General features: G+C 45.3%; 1 long non-coding RNA gene across 2 annotated transcripts in view; it reads left to right on the forward strand.

Moving 5' to 3' along the window:
• The window catches only part of LOC115283811, a 36,571-nt gene extending 30,137 nt beyond the window's left edge, over positions 1 to 6,434 (forward strand). For both annotated transcript variants that reach the window (XR_003905065.1, XR_003905066.1), the window contains 3 exons: positions 2,813 to 3,123; positions 3,227 to 3,477; positions 6,394 to 6,434. This is a non-coding gene — a long non-coding RNA (uncharacterized LOC115283811). The remainder of the gene's footprint in view (positions 1 to 2,812; positions 3,124 to 3,226; positions 3,478 to 6,393) is intronic.
• Positions 6,435 to 17,654: the final 11,220 nt, after the last annotated feature.

Genomic DNA, 17,654 nt, shown 5'->3' on the forward strand with positions numbered 1-17,654 from the left:
TTATTGGTCTAGACAGTTCTACAAATTTTAATATATATACGGATGCATGTAATCAACACTGAAATCGGGGTACAGAGCAGTTTCTTCACCCCCCAAAGCTCCCTAGAGCTACCCTTTTGTTGGTATACACCCCCACCCTCAACCCCTAGCAACCGCTGGTGTGTTTCTCCATCACTATAGTTTCATGGCTTTTTTTTTCTAGAATGTCACATGCATGGGAACACCCAGCAGGTAACTTTGAAACTGGCTTCTTTCACTCAGTAAATGTCTTTGAGATTTAGCATCCTGTTGCATCTCTCAGTAGTTCGTTTAAGTACATTTTAAATTAGAAAAAAAATTTTTTTAATGTTTATTTTTGAGAGTGTGAGTAGGGGAGGGGCAGAGAGAGAGAGGGAGTCACAGAACCCAAAGCAGGCTCCAGGCTTCGCGCTGTCAGCACAGAGCCCGAAGCGGGGCTCAAACCCATGAACTGCGAGATTATGACCTGAGCTGAAGTCAGATGCTTAAACGACTGAGCCACCCGGGCCCCCGAGCACATTTTTGAATTTAAGAGTTGTTTCCCTTAGCCAGTTTTTAATCTGTTTCTTCTGGTGAAAATGTAGAGAGGCAAGAAGTAGGTAGTAATTTCTAAACCAGCATTACAAGAGTTCTAAAGCTAGAAAGCAGCATCTCTGAGGATCTGAACTATTCATGTTTTTTAAATTATTATTTTAGAGAAATAGTGCATGAGCGGGGAGAGGGGGAGAGAGAAGGAGAGAGAGAGAGTGAGAATGAATGGATGAATCTTAAGCAAGCTCCATGGTCAGCGCAGAGCCCAGTGCGGAGCTCGATCCCAGAACGCTGCGATCATGACCTGAGCTGAAATCAAGAGTCGGACGCTCAATCAACTGAGCCCCCCCTGTGCCCCTGAACTCTTCTTAAATCACCTTTCTTACCACTTGGGGAACCTATCAGGACGGCAGTGACCAGTGGCCTTCTAGACATGCATATGCTTCTTGCTCTGGAGCTCCCATGTGCTTCTGAAGCTGCTCCCACACAAAGGAGCGAGTTTAACTGTCTCAGGAGGCCTTCAGCTGCCCTCCTGAGCACCCCAAAAGGTCTTTTACTGAGGTTTCATCACGTCCAAAATTTCTACCATTAGAATCACCGATCTAGGCTAACAAATTCCACAAGACCTCTCTACAAAAAATGCAAACATGTCACTTACGGGGACACCCCATTATGAAGTTGGGGCCCAAGAGAGTAAAACCAAAGCTTTTGATTTGGGGTGTAGGCCAGGTCTGGACTGGTGCTCAGTGCTAAGGAACAGGAGCCCCAGCTTAAATTAGAGGTGGGACAGGGAATGACCCTTGTCTGGCCAAGTGGTAGCAAGAGGTCTGGGACCCAGGGAGCTGGGCTAGAAAGGGGGAGATGCTTCAAGGGGGGGCAGGCTGAGGACGCATGATGCCACCCTGCCTCGGTGGGCCTCACTATTGAGTTAGAAAGCTAGATGCCTTGCTTGTTTCTGTCTTATCTATCTGCCAAGTAAACACTAAGTAAAAGCTTTGAACCCCAATTTTTTAAAAAAAGCGTTGGAATCCAGCATATTTAGCCAGACCTAAGGAGAGAGGGGCACCTTCAGATCTCAGGAGAACTGCCCCTCTCTAGTTTTTCCTCCTCCCCAAAGGCAGGCCACTCTCGAAGTCCTACCTATGAAAGGAACTTGTTCGCCAGGTATCAGAGAGCCGAGGTGGAGGGTGGATGGAGCCGGGTTCTGTGTGTTCGGTGTCGGTGTCAGGTGGCCAGACTTCTCCAGAGCTGAGCGCCATGGGACAGCCCTTGCACTCCGCGCCCAGAAAGCGAGCTCCCCTGGGCCCGGACACTTGGCCTTTGCACCAGCATTCTTCCATGACCTGCCCGCAACAGAGACACATGCAAGTCATAGCACGACAGTGTGCGTGTCCGGCGATGCAGCTGATTTCTGTCCATTCATTACCAGTGCCCAACAATTAGTAAATTGGTAGATTGTGCTTGAATTCATTTTGATTAATGGCTCATAAAACAAAAGGCTGCTTATTTGATTTGTATATAGGCCGTTCTTAGTGCATTGAAAAGAATGTTTAAAACAACAAAAGCACCACTTGTCCCCTTGGTTCCTAACAGATTGAAACCATATAATGACAGCGGTCCTTGGTTAAATGAGTGAGGCATCAGGTCGCCAGCAGAAGTGTGGATACTGTTCCAGGGGCAGATTATTAAGGAGGTGGAGTTGGGTGGGAGGGGCCTTCTGGCTGCGGCACCCCTACTCTAAGCAGGTGTGCTCAGGTGTGGCCCAGGATGCGGGAGAACAGAGCAGTAAGATATCCCAAATCTTTGGGGCGCCTGTTGGCTCAGTCAGCTGAGCATCTGACTCCTGATTTCAACTCAGGTCATGATCTCATGGTTCACGGGATCGAGCCCCATATGGGGCTCTGTGCTGACTGCGCTGAGCCTGCTTGATTCTGTCTCTTTCTCCCTCTGTTTCTTCGCCCCTCCTTTCTCTCTCAAAAATCAATACATAAACATTTAAACAAGATATCCCAAACCTTTCCAAGGTGATAGTCTCAAAAGAGGTGCTTTCTGAGAAGGAGCAGAAGCGAAATGCATACACGCAGCCACTAAGGCAGCTGAGACCCAAATGCGGATGGGAAATGGGAACAAAAGGCACCTTCAGAGCCGGGCAGTCAGGAGCCTTTCCTATCAAGCCACGAACCTTTCCAACTTGGGCAGCAACCTCCCCTCCGTTCTCCTTCGTGTAATTTTCCATTTTCCCTTGCTCACGCTTTCTACCCAGGCCCCCTGCCGTGCAGCACACTAATGATCTCACGGTGGTGATGCCATCTCCGGGAAAAGCCGGCAGTCGAGTAGTCCCCATTGTCCCAACTCAGAGACTGTCTCTACCTGCCTCACCACCAGAAACAGAGAGGCAGAGTGTTGTCCCGGACCCTGCTCAGGAGAGTGACTCTGCTTCACGGACTGAAGGAGAAACTGAGAACTTGACACGTGCTCCAAGCTTTAGCCTTTGCGTCTGGTGTTCAGTGCTGAGGTTTTGGGACTCTGTCTGTGTCTCCACCTGGCTTGATGGCGGACAGGCCACATGACATGGTCAGTGTGGGGCTCCAGGCACATGGGGGTCATGGTCCTGGGTCTGATGTAAACGAACAAGTTAATTTCCTTAAAAATTTTTTTCTGTTTATTTTTATTTTAGAGAGACAGAGAGAACACATGAGTGGGGGGGCACTCTGAGAAAGAGAGAGAGAGAGAAAATCCCAAGGAGGCTCCGCGCTGAGAGCAGACAGCCCAACGTGAGGCCTGAATGCACGAACCCTGAGTTCACGACCTGAGTCGGAGTTGGACGCTTAACCGACTGAGCCACGCAGTGTCCCAGACAAGTTCATTTCTTGAGCACTGCTTTTACGTCTCTCCCTGGTCACGTGAGGACCCCAGGCATTAACACTGGTAAGTGGTTCCTAGCTGTCGCTTTGAGGGTTTGGTAAGAACAGGTGGTTACTAGGGGCACCCGAGTGGCTCAGCCGACTCTTGATGTCAGCTTGGGTCATGATCTCACACTTTGTGGGTCCGAGCCCTGCATCAGGCTCTGCACTGGCAACACAGGGCCTGCTTGGGATTTTGTCTCTCTCCCTCCCTCTCTCTCTCTGCCCCTCACCCACTCACCCTCTTTCTCTCTCTCAAAATAAATAAGCATTAAAAAAAGAATAGTTGGTCACGGTCACTTGGGAACAGCAGTGAACCCCCCTTTCTTTTATATATATTAGAACATTCTTAATACTTGTGACAACTGCGAGCGATGTCACGAGGAGAGGAAAATATTGACTCCTCAACACTTAGCAGGGTTGAGGAGCACATCTTGATTTGAACAGCACAGAAGGAGGTTCACGTTTCCCACTCTTGAGCCTTGGACTTGATTGATCTCAAGGAGACCCGGTCTTGTTGTTGTACAGCTGAACACTCACATCAACAGAGGTCAATCACATTTTCCCTTTGCCTCCTGCTTTCTTTTATGTACCTTGTTTTGGGATTGTCTCGGTTCTTTGGAGCTTTCCCTCTTACCAGGAGCTTGAAAAGAATGTGGCCAGCTGCCCATTTGTATTAGTGTAGAAGAGTATGGGTTCCACCACAAGAAGAGCGTATATAAGCCGGAAGTCAAAGAATAACGGAGCGTTCCAACCAGAGGAGCCCCTTCGCTTTCACAGATGGGGGAACAGAGGCCCTGAAGGGGGAAGGTAGCAGGCCTCATGATTCCCACTCCTGTCTTCCTTCCAGGATAAATGACTTTATTGTTACATATTTTCTTTTCTTCCCTGAAAGTCTCTTTAGTTTTGAGAGAGAGTGAGAGCGTGCTCACGTGCACGAGTGTAGGCAAGGGAGGGGCAGAGAGAGAGGGAGAGAGCCAGAGAGAGGAAGAGAGAGAATTCCAAGCAGGCTCCACGCTTCATGCAGGGCCTGACGCGGGGCTCAGTCTCATGACTGTGAGATCATGACCTGAGCCAAAACCAAGAGTCTGTCACTTAACCAACTGAGCCCCCCAGGTGCCCCTATATTTTGTTTTCTAATTATGTTTAGTAAAGGTTCCTAGTGGGTATTTCTGTGGCATGTAGCCAATTGGGTTCAAAGCCATACAATAGTAGGGAAAGCTAGACCCAAATTAAACATTCACCCTGAATGTTCAGATCTGGGAGTGGCACCTGCTTGCACTGTTAAGTGTTCCCATTGTTGTATGTTCTTTCTTTGGCCCTCTTTTTTAAAAATTTTATTTATTTATTTTGAGAGAGAGTGTGTGTGTATGTGTGAGTACATGTGTATGCAAGCAGGGCAGGGGCAGAGAGCGAGGGAGAGAGAGAATCTCAAGCCGGCTCTGTGTTGTCAGCCCAGAGCCTGACACGGGGTTCCATCCTATGAAATGGGAGAAAGTGACCTAGCCAAAATCAAGAGTCGAACGCTCACTGGGCTGAGCCACCCAGGTGCCCCTTGGCCCTCTGTCCTTGTAGTAAGAAAGGGAAGGTCCACAGTCAGGATTGGTTGCTATGGCAACATAAAACGAATTTTGGACTGAATAGCACTTCTTCGGGTTTTCTGCCCATCTTCGAGGATAATGTATCCTGTCTCCAATTCAATGCCAACCTTTTCACCTGCCCAACAATTCTTTAGTCTTCCCTTATACTCAGCTACATTTGTAACCATCACAAAACATCTGTTTTGTTTTCATAAAAACAAAAATCTTTTTCCCTGGGTTCCCCCTGATAAGCCACACTCCCTGAAAGAAGAGTCTATACTTCTTGTTCCACTTCCTTTCTTTTCATTCACCCTGATGCCAAACTCAATGGACGCCTTTTAGTCTGTATTTTAAGTAATCTTGCTCTGTGGCATTCAGCATCATCCAGTGACTCACCCACCTCAAACTCTCTCTGTGGCTTTCTTTCTCCAGCTCGCTGACTCCCAAATTCCTCAAGGATCTTATTCGATAGTAGCTATATTTGGGGTTAAATCTCCTTTACTGAGATACTTCCCAGCCTGTTGTGTCTCAGGAAGGGATGGTAGAGCCCCAGACACAGCCAGTGGGACTAGAGATGGATACGTAAGCCTGGCCTGCAGGGGTCCATTCTGTCCCTCCTAGGAATGGAGCGAGATGGAGGAAGGTGACTCGAGGGGGAAAGGCACTGAAAAGTTGTATAGACCCAGAGGCTGAAGCTATGATTCTGGCCATGTGAGAGCGGGCACGTGACCTGCAGACACTGCTGGGCAGAGAAGGGGGTGGGGAAATCAAGCCAATACTCCCAGAAAATGGAGGAAGAGATCCCGAGAGAGATGTGGAGTAGAGGAGGAGGTAGAAAGGGGGAAGCTTTGTGGGAGGGTTCGGTGGGGAGAGGGGAGTGATGGAGGAAGGGCTCAGGAGAGGGCATGCAGACAACTTTCTAGATTCTGGGGCTGCTGCTGGTGCTTTACTGCAGTAGATGTCTGCGCGATTTTCCTGGAGCCTGGGAACAGCCCTTTCTAGTACCTCATTTTAATGGATGATACTGTTTCTTGCAACCTTTATCCTGAGGTACCTCTTCTCCCTCTAACTTCTCAAACTCCCCCTGAGTGATCTCATTCACTTCTTTTTACAGTTAAAAATGGTTTTATTTTGGGGTGCCCAGGTGGCTCAGTCAATTAAGCGTCCGACTTCAGCTCAGGGCATGATATCATGGCTCTTGGGTTTGAGCCCTGCGTCAGGCTCTGTGCTGACAGCTCGGGGCCTGGAGCCTGCTTTGGATTCTGTGTCTCCCTCTCTCTCTGCCCCTTCCCTACTCACACTCTGTTTCTCTCTTAATAATAAATAAACATAAAAAATTTTTTAAATGGTTTTATTTCTAGGGGCACCTGGGTGGTTCAGTCAGTTGAGCATCCAACTTCGGCTCAGGACATGATCTCACAGTTGATGCATTCAAGCCCCGCAACGGGCTCTGTGCTGACAGTGTGGAGCCTGCTTCGGATCCTCTGCCCCACCTGGGCCCCGACACCCTGCCTCTCCCCTGCTCGCGTTCTCTCTCTCAAAAATAAATACAAAACATTTAAAAAGTGTTTTCATTTTTATAATGTAATGGATGTGTAGAGCTAAAAATAAATAAATAAAAGAGTGCCAAAGGTTTATAATGATAAACAAATGTCCCCGTGCCTGCCCCTGTCCTACTTCCCTGGAGCAGTGACTGCAGTGTTCACCTCAGTCGTTTAAAAGAATATGATTATCTTGCTATTTCCTTTTTAAAATTAAATTGGTAAAATACACATAGTGCAAAGTTTACCATTTTAACCATTTTTAAGCGTACAATTTAGTGGCATTAAGGACATTCACACTGTTGGGGCACCTGGGTGGCTCAGTAGGTGAAGCGGCCACCTCTTGATCTTGGCTCAGGTCATGATCTTACAGTTTGTGAGATCGAGCCCCAAGTCGGGCTTTGCGCTGACAGCACGGAGCCTGCTTGGGATTCCCTCTGTCCCTTTCTGTATGCCCCTTCCCTGCTCTCTCTCTTTCTCTCTCTCAAAAAAAAAATCATTTAAAAAAACGACATTCACACTGTTGTGTAACCATCCCCACCTTCCATTTCCAGAACTTTCTCATCATCTCAAGCTGAAATTCTCTTAAACAGCACCTTCCAATCCCCTTCCCTGCAAGTCCCTGGAAGCCACTATGCTAGTTCCTATCACTATGAATTTGACTATTCTAGGAAAGGCATATACATGCAATCCTACAATATTTGTTCTTTCCTGTCTGACTTACTTCACTTAGCATAATGTCACACATGTTGTAACATATATCAGACTTTCATTCCTGTTTAAGGCCGAATAATATTCTGTTTTATACACACACGGTTGCACACTCACACATACACACACCAGACTCTGTTATGCTGTTTGTTTGTTGATGGACATTTGAGTTGCTCCCACATTTTGGCTCTTATGAACATGCTGATACAAACATGGGTATACAAATACCTGTTGGATTCCCTGATTTCCCTTCTTTGGAGTGGATGGCCAGGCACGGAAAGGCTAGAACATATGGTAATTCTACATTTCCTTTTTTGAGGAACCACCGTGCTCTCTTCCACATTCTATTTTCTTGACAAACACTACTTATTTTGTATTTTTTAAAAAGTTTATTTACTTATTTTGAGAGAGAAAGAGAGCACCAGTGAAATGGGGGGGTAGAGAGAGGGAGAGAGAGAGAATCCCAAGCAGGCTCAGCACTGTCTGAGCAGAGCCCGATGCAACGCTTGATCCCATAAACCGTGAGATCATGACCTGAGCCAGAATCAAGAGTCAGACACTTAACCGACTGAGCCACCCAGGCGCCCCAACAGATACTTTTTAAACATCATCTACTGACTTCGTATTATGGTAATTGAGGGATCATCTACTCTTCCCATCCAAGTACTAACCAGGCCCAACCCTGCTTAGCTTCCTAGATCAGACAAGATCAAGATCAGGTGCGTTCAGGGTGGTATGGCCGTAGACAGGGATTGTCTACTCTTAAAGTGTTCTCTAGCCCCTGTGCACTGATGGCTTTGTATTTATATTTCAAGCCTCGACTTCGCCCCCAAGCTTCAGGCTTTTATTTTCCAGATGCGGGCTGGACATCTCCATGTTAATGTTAAGCTCAGTGCATCCCAAAATGCTTGTCCCTGCCCTGCCTCCAAACGTTCTCTTCCTCTGGCTATTGTACGCCAGCGAGTGTCACCAAAGTCTACCCAGTCACTCAAAGAAGAAACCCAGAAGCAGTCACAAACTGCTCCTGGACCTTACCATCCAATGGATCGCCACAACTTCCTGATTGTGCCTCTTACATACCTCTCGACTCCATTTTCTCCTTGCTCAGCGTCTCTTCCGTAGTTCAGAAACTCATCAGCTGTTGATCAAGCCACTCTTGCAGCAGCCTTTGTATTCGCCCTCCTTTAATCCTGCTGCACATCGACGCGAGCCTGTTTAGCCTCTCACATTGCCACTGATTTTCAGCGAATATCAGTAGCTTCCAATGATCAGAGATAGCTGTGGGTTGCCATCCTCATCCCGCGCCCCACACCCCCATCACCCTACCAACCAGTCCGCTCTAGTGAAAACAGGACCTTGACCCATTTCTACCAAGCATCCGTTTATTAGTGGTTAGACACAGTCCCCCAACCTGTCCTCATGAGACACATCCAGCCCAAGCAGGGAAGGCTCACTGAAGTGCATTTGGCAGTTCTCCAGTGGTAGCATTTTAGCTCATCTTGTGGTTCGATCAGGCAATGGAACCATCCATTAGGTATCGGGACCCAGGACCCAGTGGATTCCCAGACCTAGATGCTGCTCTGGGCTCATCAGCAACTTAGGCCCCATTCATGCAAGGGCACGTGTTCGTGTAGATCCATAAATCCAGGACACCATTTATTTCAGCAGTGAAAGTTTATTTCTACCACGCCTTATGTTAACGAACAAACCCTCTCATGTAGATTTAGGTGGATTGGTTGAAGCTTTCCAGGGCTGCCTCTGGAGTGTGTGTTCGTCATTAGTCTTTCAGATGCAAACTAAGCACCACATAAGTGTGCTCCTCCTCGGAGTATTTCAGATACGAACTGTCCCTGGGTGCATGTATACATACACGTACACGCATGTCTCACACAGTCTGTGCGCAGTATTTTTCTTTTAGAGAGAATGTGCATGGGGGAGAGAGGCAGAAGGAAAAGAGAGAGAACCTGAAGCAGGCTCCACGCTCAGCACAGAGCCCGATGTGCAGCTCGATCCCATGACCTGGGCCAAAATTGAGAGTTGGCTGCTCAACCAACTGAGCCATCCAGGGGCCCCTGTGTTGAGTATTTTTTTTTTAATTTTTTGAAAAACTGTTCCTTTATTTTTGAGAGAGAGAGAGAGAGAGAGAGAAGGAGAGCAGAAGAGATGCAGAGAGAGAGGGAGGGAGACAGAGAATCCCAAGCAGGCCTCACACTGTCAGCACAGAGCATAACATGGGGCTTGAACCCACAAACCATGAGATCATGACGTGAGCCAAAACCAAGAGTTGGAAGCTCAACTGACTATGCCGCCCATGTGCCCCTGTGCTAAGTATTTTTTTAAAAACGTTATTATTCATTTTTGAGAGACAGAGAGAGACAGAGTGCAAGCAGGGGCAGAGGGAGGGAGACACAGAATCCGAAGCAGGCTCCAGGCTCTGAGCTGTCAACACAGAGCCCAAGGTGGGCCTCGAACTCATGAACGGTGAGGTCATGACCTGAGCAGAAGTTGGACGCTTAACTGACAGAGTCACCCAGGTGCCCCATCCCCTTATTGAAACCCTTCTGTGGTTCCCTCGTCCACATGAAATAAAGTCCAGACTTCTTCAGGTGACATATAAGGCCTTTCTAGATCCTTCCCCTACTTCTTTCCTCTTTACACTTAACACTCCTCTCTAGAATTACCAGCTGCATGGATTTAGCCCCCACCCTGATGCTGGCTTGGGCTCACTCTCTCCCCAGTTTTCCTTCACCTAGCCACGTCTTACTCATCCTCTGGGACTCAATCCCGGCATCAGCCCTTTGAAGAAGCCTTTCCCATAATCCCATTCGAACTTAAGCTCATTTATGTTAACACGTGTATAGTGCTTATTATGTGCCAGGAACTAGTCTAAGCACTTCTAATACTCATTACAACTCTACAAGCTCTGTCCTATTATTTATTATCCCTCCTTTAATATGAGGAAACTGAGGCACATGGAGGCTTACCTTGTCAAAGTCCACATAACTTGTCAAAGTTGACGTCACGCAACTGGGAAGGGGCAAAGCCAGACTTCAAGGCCAGGCGGTCTAACTCGAGTCTGTGCTCTTAGAAATTCACATGCTGTGTTACTTCCCCAGGGCCCTTTCTCTGTCTTCCTAGCACATCTCTACCTCAGCATTTAACATAACCATTAGAAACGGTTTCTTTGTGTATGTGTCCCTCACTTCACTGTGAGGGTCTTTTTTAAAAATGAATATTTATTTATTGTTGAGAGAGAGAGAGAGAGAGAGCCTGCACATGAGTACAAGTGAGGGAGAGGGGGAGAGAGCGAGGGAGAGAGAGCAAGGGAGAGAATCCCAAGCAGGCTCTCTGCGGTCAGCACAGAGCCCGACGCGGGGCTTGGTCCCATGAGCCATGAGATCATGACCTGAGCAGAAATCAAGAGTCGGAGGCTTAGTCAAGACTGAGCCACCCAGGTGCCCCCACCATGAGGGTCTTGAAGCTTAATAGTCTCCGAGGCAATGTGGTATAGTGGTTAGATGATGCAGTTTGGTAAAAGGCGAAAGATTTATACGATCTGAAGAGAAACCAGAGTATAGATGATGCAGTTTGGACTTAGATATACCTGGGACTAAGTCCCGCCTCTGTTATGTACTAGCTGTGTGATCTTACACAAATGATTTAACCTTCCTACACACCCTTATCCGCATTGGTAAAGTGGGGCTAAGAATACCCCATAGAGTAATGGAAAGAATAAAATGAGATGACATCATGTAAAGCACCCAGTAGAGGGTCTCTCATAGTAAAAACAAAAACAAAGACAAAAAAACTCTTGGTAATGTTTGATGATCACAACTAGTTAGGATTACCTCTGCATCTCTAGCAATTAGCATGGTGCCTGGGAAATAGACACCTGAGAGCTATTTGTTGGACTGAACAATTACGAAAATCCTCTAGACTGACATAGGTATCTAAAGTATAGATATCTATACGTATATATAGATAGGTAGGTAGATAGAGATAGAGATACCTATATACTTATATACTTAGTAGACAACACTTCACAGATGGTCCTCTGTAGTTTAGCAGGATGTCCTGCCTCCCTTTGCTAGGGCACCCATAACAGTGTTACCTCCAGGGCTGCCTGGGTGGTTAGTTAAGGGTCTGACTTTGGCTCAGGTCATGATCTCACAGTTCATGGGTTCGAGCCCCACATAGGGCTCTGTGCTGATAGCTCAGAACCTGGAGCCTGCTTTGGATTCTGTCTCCCTCTCTCTCTGACCCTCCCCTGCTCATGCTGTCTCTCTCTCTCTCTCTCTCAAAAATAAAATAAAAAACTTAAAAAAATTTTTTTGAAAACTCTCTTGCAAATTTCCTAGGGCCTTGATCCCTTCTGCTATACATTTCGCTTGTCAAATGGATGAAAAATCACAGTTATCAGACATGGCCAGGTCACCTTTGGATAGTGTTGTGATTGAAAATTCCCAGGTATCAATGAAATGCCCATCTTCTTGCAGCCAAGAGCACCAGAAGAAACAGCCTGAAAAGCTGAAATAGACATAATCATGGTCAAACTTCACATCCCCCTGTGACACTAGAGTTAGGGTGAGGAAGGTCCTCAAGCAGAATGTTTTGGGTTACTTGAGGCTGAGGAGAAACCTCATTTGGGGTCAGCTGGCCAACCTTTCTAAATATCGGAACCCACTTTCCTTCATAAAAGAAGACAGTCTCGTAACTACTGATTGTCTTTTCCATGTGGATCTCGTACAGCCTCTGAGCTGACCTGGTTACCATCAGTGATGCCTTCAGGATTTTCCATGGAGAGACAAATTTAAGAAATTAAACTGAATTTGTATGAATCCTGGTCATCACCTAAAATCTGGCAGTTTGATTAAACCTCTGATGAGTTGGTACAGTTTCACTTTTCTCTTTTTTGTCCTAAAATCTGGTGTATAGAACCACCACACACACACACATGCACACACACACACACACATACCCAACTAGTTGAGGGTTCTGGATTCTCAGGTGCTAAAGGAATTTAATGTGACAGAATAATGACTGTGGTGTGGGTTTGGCCAGGAAAGGCTGCCTGGAGATGTCCGGCCAGGATTGGTTGACTTCAGATGGTAAGGGCTTCGAGAGTCATGGAAGAGGGTTGGACATGAGTCAGAGCACACACTGCATCTAAGAAACTAAAGGTAAGGGGTGCCTGGGTGGCTCGTTGGCTAAACATCTGACTTTGGCTCAGGTCATGAGCTCCTGGTTCGTGGGTTTGAGCCCCATGTTGGGCTTTGTGCTGACAGCTCAGAGCCTGGAGCCTGCTTTGGATTCTGAGTCTCCCCTCTCCCACCTCTTCTCTGTCTCTCAAAAATAAATAAATGTTAAAAAAAAAGATGAAGAAGAAACTAGAGGTGAGGCTTGTGGTTTTATGCTCATGGCAAAGCCTGGGATTCCCCTCCATTTTTCTGTCCAGCTGGTTAGAAACATGGAGGGTCTAAAAACACAGAGGTTGGGAATGTTCACCTCTAGGACGTGTCCTGGGCCAGGGGTGAGGAGATATGGTTTCTGATCCTGGATCTACCATTGATTTGTCCCGTAATGGTGGGCAGGTCATGTAAACCTCTCTCAGACCATTTCCTTGTTGAGTAAGATAAGGATACATGTATGGTCGGTCTACCACTTACAGGAGGATTACGCAAAAGATTACAAGTGTCCATCAAATGTCAGTTAGTAAGATACTATTAATAAAATGTAGATCCCGTGGGAAGAGGATCCATCTTGTCTGCTTGCATCTTACTGGGTAATAAATACCAGCTGGTCAGGGATGTGAAGAAATGGGTGTTGGGTACAGACAAAAGAAGGGATTTTTTTAAGCTTATTTATTTATTTAGAGAGAGTGAGAGCAGGAGGGGGGCAGAGAGGGAGACAGAGAGAGAATCCCAAGCAGGCTCCGCACTGTCAGCGAAGAGCCTGATTCGGGGCTGAACTCATGAACCACGAGATTGTGACCTGAGCTGAAATCAAGAGTCAGACACTTAACCAACTGACCCACCCAGATGCCCCTTTTTAAATATTTATACCTCTGTCTCTCTCTGTCTGTCTCTCTCTCAAAAACAAATAAACATTAAAAGTTTTTAAAATTATTCCTGAGGTATTTTTATATGAAGTCTTTGAGATCAATGTATATTTTACACTTACGGCATATTTCACTTTGGATGATAAATTTTCACTAGAAATGCTTGATCTGCATTTAGATTTCATAAAATTTACAGTTGGGAAATATAGATTCAGGGGCACCTGAGTGGCTCAGTGGGTTGTGCATCCAACCCTTGATCTCAGCTCAGGTCTTGATCTCAGAGTCGTGAGTTCAAGCCCCGCATTGGGCTCTGTGCTGGGTGTGAAGGCTACTTTGAAAAAAGAAACGTAGGCTCACATCTTTCAAGTTGTTCCCAACATCCTTAAAAGTTCGCCAGTAACTGAACCGAATATCAATTCATAACTTTTTCTTTCAAAATATTTGTGTACTCGCAAGAAGTTGCAAAAAAATACTTCTGAGCAGTTCCTTGTACCTGCCACTCAGCGTCCCCCAATGGGGACGTCTTTCACAACCAAAATCAGAAAATGAATGGGTATGATATGGTGACCTAGACTGCAGATCTTAATCTGCTTTCATCAGTTTACATGCACTAATATTTTGTCTGCCTCTTTCACTGCATGGCGTTTTATCACTTGCATAGACTTGTGTAACTACTGCCACCAGACAAAACAAAACTGTCCCGTCACTTCATATGGAGCTCCTCATGCTACCCCTTTACCATTATTCCCGCGCCCTCCCCAGCCCTAACCCCTGGTGACCTAGCCTGTTCCCCATCGCTATAATTCATGACATTTTGAAATTGGCTTTGTTTCCCTCAGCATAATACCTTGAAGATCCAACCGAGTTTTTCAGTGTATCAGTGGTTTGTTCCTTTTTATTGCTGATTGGTATTCCATGGGATGGACATACTACAATGTGTTTAACTATTCGCCTGTTTTGTTTTTTTTTTGAGGGAGAGAGAGTGCACGTGCGCGCGCATGCATGAGCCCTGGAGGGGCAGGGGGAGAAGGAGAGAGAGACTCTGAAGCAGGCTCCATACTTAGCACAGGGCCCGACTTGGGGCTCAACCTTGCCACGCCGGCATCATGACCTGAGCTGAAATTGAGAGTCAGACACTCAACCTTGACTGAGCCACCCAGGCACCCCAACTGTCACCTCTTGAAGGACATTTGGTATGTTCCCAATGTTTGTCTGTACAAGTAAAAGCTGCTATGAACATTTGAGTGAGTTTTTTGTGGGAGGCATAAATTTTTATTTCTCTGGGATAAAGGCCCAGGAGTGCATTTGCCGGGTCACAGGGTAACTGTGTAAACACTGGAGTGATTTCCAGCACGGCTGTACCATTTTATAGTCTAACCAACAATGAAGGAGAGGGCTGGTTTCCTGACATGATCCTCAGCATCTGGTGTTATCAGCGTTCTTTATTTTAACCATTTGGATTTGTATATAGTAGCATCTCATTGTGGCTCCAATTTGCATTTGCCGAAAGGCTGATCACGTTGAATATTTTTTCATGCATCTGCCCTCTGTACATCCCCTTTGGTGAAGTGTCTGTCATGTCTTTCCCATTTAAAAATTGTGTGGTCGGTTTCTCACAGATGAGTTTTGAGGCTTCTTTATATGTTCCGGATAAAAATCCTTTGTGAGAGACGTTGTGGATATGTTCTCCCTGTCTGTTCCTTGTCTTTTTGTCCTCTTAACATACCATGCCAAACGTTCACAGAGCAAAAGGTTTTCATTTTGATGAGTGCAGTTTCTCCATGTTTTTCTTTTATGTATCGCTTTTGGTGTCATGTCTAAGAACTCTTTACTTAATCCTGGGTCCTGAATATTTTCTGCTATGTTCTCTTCTAAAACGTTATAATATTATGTTTAAATCTATGATCCAATTTGAGTTAATTTTTGTAGAAGGGATGACTTTTAAAAAATTTTTTTGTTAACATTTATTTATCATTGAGAGACAGAAAGACAGAGCATGAGCATGGGAGGGGCAGAGAGAGGGGAAGACACAGAATCCGAAGCAGGCTCCAGGCTCTGAGCTGACAGCTTGACACGGAGCTCGAACCCATGAATGGTGAGATCATGACCTGAGCCGAAGTCAGACGCTCAACCAACTGAGCCACTCAAGTGCCCCAGGGATGAGGTTTAAATCTAGGTTTATTATTATCTTTTTTTTTTTTTTTGCCTGTGAATCTCCAATTTTCCTGGCACTGTTTATTGAGAGAAGGACACCATTTTTTGGGGTCCCACGACCACCCGGATTCAATGGTTCACTGGTTGGACGGTTAGGACTCGCTGCAGGCTTTACTCACAGCTACAGTTTATTACAGCAAAGGATACAGGCCAAGAGTAATAGGAAAAGTATATGCAGTGGACAGAGGTCCCCATCTGAAGCCACACAGGTTGCAGTTTCTCTCTAGCAGGGAGCCGTACGGATATGTGCAGAGGAACTGTGCCAGAGAAGCATGTTCAAGTCTCCAGATCTGAGACTTTTATGTGGAGGGGAACAGCCCTGTCATGGTCCTCTGGTTACATAGGTCACGTAAGCAAAAGCCTGGCCTGCAGTTGATCTGAGTCTTAGCAGAACTCCTCGTGATGCAGTCAGAACACAAGAGGAAAGGAGTCATCCTTTTTTGATATGCAGGACAAGGAGTGGAGGTCACTGGTATGCTTGGCCACTCTGCCTTTCAAGCTCCTTGAAGGAATCTACTGAATCTGTAAACGGCTCATTGTGTCTTTATTGGCTAAATCTGTGAGGCCTTAGCCTTTCCTCACATTCCGCTGAATTGCTTTTCCAACTTTATCAAAAATCAATTGGATAGATTTGTTAAGTCAGCTGTTTTTTACAGGTTTTTTGGGCATATAGTTGACATACAATAAAGTGCACATATTTAAAGCATACAGTTTCAGTTTGGGCATATGCATGAAATGGTTTCACAGGTGTATATGTATGTCCCAACTGAAATTGTACGGTATGGTATCAAAACTGACGATAAGACCAATAGGACAAAATAAAGAATTCATAAATATACTCACACAAATATAGACAGCTGATTTTTTTTTTTTACTAAGGTACAGAGGCAATTTATTGGAAAAAGAATAACCTTTTCAGCAAATGGTGCTGGAATGATTGGATATTTCTCCACAACACACAAAAAACCCCACAACAACTTAAATTCATACCTTGCACGGTACACAAAATTAACTAAAAAATAGATCATAGAATTGAATACAGAAACTAAAACTGTACAATTCCTCCAGGAAAATACAGGAGAAAAATCTTCATGAGTCTGAGCTAGGCAATGATTTCTTAGATATGACACCAAAAGCACAATACATTAAAAACACATTGATAAATTAAACTTCATGAAAATATAGAACTTTCGCTCTTCCAAAGACACTGTTAAGACAATGAGAAGATAATTCACAGACTGGGAGAAAATATTTGCAAAGCATATATCTGATAAAAGACTTGTATCCAGAATATATAAAATATTTTAAAAGCCCATTAAGAAGAAAATGAATAGCCCAGCCAATATAAAATGGGCAAAAGATTTGAACAGGCATTTCACCATAGAAGACACAAAAACATATGTAAAGAGGTTCAACACCATTGGTCACTAGGTAAATGCAATTAAAACCACAATGAAAGGAGTGCCTGGGTGTCTTAGTGGGTTAAGCGTCCGACTTTGGTTCAGGTCAAGATCTGACAGTTCATGGGTTCAAGCCCTGCGTCAGGCATTTTTTTTAATCAAAAAAAATTTTTAAACCACACTACACACCAAGCACAATGGCTCAAATTAAAAAGAATGGCCACGCCAAGTGATGCCGAGGATGCTGAAACGCTGGAGCTCTCTCACACAGCTGGGGGTAATGTGCATGGTACCGGTTTGTAAAACAGCTTGGTGGTTTTTCAAATTTTAAACACGCACCTATGGAATGATTTAGCCATTATTCTCCTAGATACTTACCCGAGAGAAAAGAAAGCATGCATCCACAGAAAGTCTTGTACACGAAAGTTCGGAGAAGGTTTATTGGCAATAGCCAAAAACTGGAGACAAGCCAAATGTCCATCAAAGGGTGAATGGATAAACGAACAGGTGAGTGGGCCAATAAAACTGTTAAGAAGAATTCACTCACACAAATACAGTGTGAGGTCTACGCCCAACCCACGAATAAACTATGAATCTCTACTTAGATTTTCTTCCATTTCTCCCAGCAATACTTTATAGTTTTCGGTGTACAGGTTTTGAACATCTTTTGTCTTAATAATCCTTATTTATTTAATATT

This window comes from Suricata suricatta, chromosome X (genome assembly GCF_006229205.1).
Source record: "Suricata suricatta isolate VVHF042 chromosome X, meerkat_22Aug2017_6uvM2_HiC, whole genome shotgun sequence".
In the NCBI taxonomy this organism is placed as follows: Eukaryota; Metazoa; Chordata; class Mammalia; order Carnivora; family Herpestidae; genus Suricata; species Suricata suricatta.